The 2,698-nt window shown below is 51.8% G+C and overlaps 11 non-coding genes across 11 annotated transcripts; all 11 read left to right on the forward strand.

The window, feature by feature from the left end:
* The first annotated feature begins 259 nt into the window (after positions 1-259).
* Positions 260-334, forward strand: trnan-guu. Its single transcript has one exon. It is a non-coding gene; the product is annotated as a tRNA-Asn (tRNA).
* A 102-nt stretch (positions 335-436) lies between these two features.
* Positions 437-511, forward strand: trnan-guu. Its single transcript has one exon. It is a non-coding gene; the product is annotated as a tRNA-Asn (tRNA).
* A 112-nt stretch (positions 512-623) lies between these two features.
* On the forward strand, positions 624-698 carry trnan-guu. Its single transcript has one exon. It is a non-coding gene; the product is annotated as a tRNA-Asn (tRNA).
* Positions 699-810: 112 nt separating this feature from the next.
* trnan-guu lies at positions 811-885 on the forward strand. The gene has a single exon. It is a non-coding gene; the product is annotated as a tRNA-Asn (tRNA).
* Positions 886-996: 111 nt separating this feature from the next.
* trnan-guu lies at positions 997-1,071 on the forward strand. The gene has a single exon. It is a non-coding gene; the product is annotated as a tRNA-Asn (tRNA).
* Positions 1,072-1,314: 243 nt separating this feature from the next.
* Positions 1,315-1,389, forward strand: trnan-guu. Its single transcript has one exon. It is a non-coding gene; the product is annotated as a tRNA-Asn (tRNA).
* Positions 1,390-1,502: 113 nt separating this feature from the next.
* On the forward strand, positions 1,503-1,577 carry trnan-guu. The gene has a single exon. It is a non-coding gene; the product is annotated as a tRNA-Asn (tRNA).
* Positions 1,578-1,689: 112 nt separating this feature from the next.
* On the forward strand, positions 1,690-1,764 carry trnan-guu. Its single transcript has one exon. It is a non-coding gene; the product is annotated as a tRNA-Asn (tRNA).
* Positions 1,765-1,876: 112 nt separating this feature from the next.
* Positions 1,877-1,951, forward strand: trnan-guu. Its single transcript has one exon. It is a non-coding gene; the product is annotated as a tRNA-Asn (tRNA).
* Positions 1,952-2,194: 243 nt separating this feature from the next.
* trnan-guu lies at positions 2,195-2,269 on the forward strand. The gene has a single exon. It is a non-coding gene; the product is annotated as a tRNA-Asn (tRNA).
* Positions 2,270-2,521: 252 nt separating this feature from the next.
* Positions 2,522-2,596, forward strand: trnan-guu. The gene has a single exon. It is a non-coding gene; the product is annotated as a tRNA-Asn (tRNA).
* The last annotated feature ends 102 nt before the right edge of the window (positions 2,597-2,698 follow it).

A 2,698-nucleotide genomic window follows, 5' to 3' on the forward strand; every position in this document is an offset into this window, starting at 1 on the left:
AGCCCACCCAGGGACGATTAAGTGTTCTGGGCAGCCAATGTCCAAAATGGAAGATACTGGTTTTGTCACCTGCTGGTTCAAAGCCCAGAACACAAGAAGTGCTGAGACACCTCTGAAACCATGGATGTTCGAGCCCGCCCAGAGACGGCCTTCTGTTTTGGGCAACAAACCTCCAAAAAGGAAGCTATTGGTTTTGGCACCTTCTGGTTGCTGGTTCAAAGCCCAGAACACAAGAAGTGCTGAGACACTTCTGAAACCTGTCTCTGTGGCACAATCTGGTTACCGCGTTCGGCTGTTAACCGAAAGGTTGGTGGTTCGAGCCCACCCAGGGACGGTCATGTGTTTTTGGCAGCCCACATCCATAAAGGTTTTGGCACCTACTGGTTGCTGGTTCAAACCCCAGAACACGAGAAGTGCTGAGACACCTCCGAAACATGTCTCTGTGGCGCAATCTGGTTAGCGCGTTCGGCTGTTAACCGAAAGGTTGGTGGTTCGAGCCCACCCAGGGACGGTCATGTGTTTTGGGCAGCCCACGTCCAAAAAGGAAGATACTGGTTTTGTCACCTTCTGGTTGCTGGTTGAAACCCCAGAACACGAGAAGTGCTGAGACACCTCTGAAACATGTCTCTGTGGCGCAATCTGGTTAGCGCGTTCGGCTGTTAACCGAAAGGTTGGTGGTTCGAGCCCACCCAGGGACGGCCTTGTGTTTTGGGCAACAAACCTCCAAAAAGGAAGCTATTGGTTTTGGCACCTTCTGGTTGCTGGTTCAAAGCCCAGAACACAAGAAGTGCTGAGACACCTCTGAAACCTGTCTCTGTGGCGCAATCTGGTTAGCGCGTTCGGCTGTTAACCGAAAGGTTGGTGGTTCGAGCCCACCCAGGGACGGTCATGTGTTCTGGGCAGCCCACATCAATAAGGATGCTAAAGGTTTTGGCACCTTCTGGTTGCTGGTTCAAAGCCCAGAACACGAGAAGTGCTTAGACACCTCTGAAACATGTCTCTGTGGCGCAATCTGGTTAGCGCGTTCGGCTGTTAACCGAAAGGTTGGTGGTTCGAGCCCACCCAGGGACGATTACGTGTTCTGGGCAGCCAACGTCCAAAATGGAAGATACTGGTTTTGTCACCTGCTGGTTCAAAGCCCAGAACACAAGAAGTGCTGAGACACCTCTGAAACCATGGATGTTCGAGCCCACCCAGAGACGGCCTTCTGTTTTGGGCAACAAACCTCCGAAAAGGAAGCTATTGGTTTTGGCACCTTCTGGTTGCTGGTTTAAAGCCCAGAACACAAGAAGTGCTTAGACACCTCTGAAACCTGTCTCTGTGGCGCAATCTGGTTAGCGCGTTCGGCTGTTAACCGAAAGGTTGGTGGTTCAAGCCCACCCAGGGACGGTCATGTGTTTTGGGCAAACCCACCACCAAAAAGGAAGATACTGGTTTTGTCACCTTCTGGTTGCTGGTTGAAACCCCAGAACACGAGAAGTGCTGAGACACCTCTGAAACATGTCTCTGTGGCGCAATCTGGTTAGCGCGTTCGGCTGTTAACCGAAAGGTTGGTGGTTCGAGCCCACCCAGGGACGGTCATGTGTTTTTGGCAGCCCACCACCAAAAAGGAAGATACTGGTTTTGTCACCTTCTGGTTGCTGGTTGAAACCCCAGAACACGAGAAGTGCTGAGACACCTCTGAAACATGTCTCTGTGGCGCAATCTGGTTAGCGCGTTCGGCTGTTAACCGAAAGGTTGGTGGTTCGAGCCCACCCAGGGACGGCCTTGTGTTTTGGGCAACAAACCTCCAAAAAGGAAGCTATTTGTTTTGGCACCTTCTGGTTGCTGGTTCAAAGCCCAGAACACAAGAAGTGCTGAGACACCTCTGAAACCTGTCTCTGTGGCGCAATCTGGTTAGCGCGTTCGGCTGTTAACCGAAAGGTTGGTGGTTCGAGCCCACCCAGGGACGGTCATGTGTTCTGGGCAGCCCACATCCATAAAGGATGCTAAAGGTTTTGGCACCTGCTGGTTCAAAGCCCAGAACACAAGAAGTGCTGAGACACCTCTGAAACCATGGATGTTCGAGCCCACCCAGGGACGGCCTTCTGTTTTTGGCAACAAACCTCAAAAAAGGAAGCTATTGGTTTTGGCACCTTCTGGTTGCTGGTTCAAAGCCCAGAACACAAGAAGTGCTGAGACACCTCTGAAACCTGTCTCTGTGGCGCAATCTGGTTAGCGCGTTCGGCTGTTAACCGAAAGGTTGGTGGTTCGAGCCCACCCAGGGACGGTTACGTGTTCTGGGCAGCCAACGTCCAAAATGGAAGATACTGGTTTTGTCACCTGCTGGTTCAAAGCCCAGAACACAAGAAGTGCTGAGACACCTCTGAAACCTCTGAAACCATGGATGTTCGAGCCCACCCAGAGACGGCCTTCTGTTTTGGGCAACAAACCTCCAAAAAGGAAGCTATTGGTTTTGGCACCTTCTGGTTGCTGGTTCAAAGCCCAGAACACAAGAAGTGCTGAGACACCTCTGAAACCTGTCTCTGTGGCGCAATCTGGTTAGCGCGTTCGGCTGTTAACCGAAAGGTTGGTGGTTCGAGCCCACCCAGGGACGATTAAGTGTTCTGGGCAGCCAATGTCCAAAATGGAAGATACTGGTTTTGTCACCTGCTGGTTCAAAGCCCAGAACACAAGAAGTGCTGAGACACCTCTGAAA

The sequence above is a fragment of the Solea senegalensis genome, unplaced genomic scaffold (assembly GCF_019176455.1).
Source record: "Solea senegalensis isolate Sse05_10M unplaced genomic scaffold, IFAPA_SoseM_1 scf7180000016994, whole genome shotgun sequence".
NCBI lineage: Eukaryota > Metazoa > Chordata > Actinopteri > Pleuronectiformes > Soleidae > Solea > Solea senegalensis.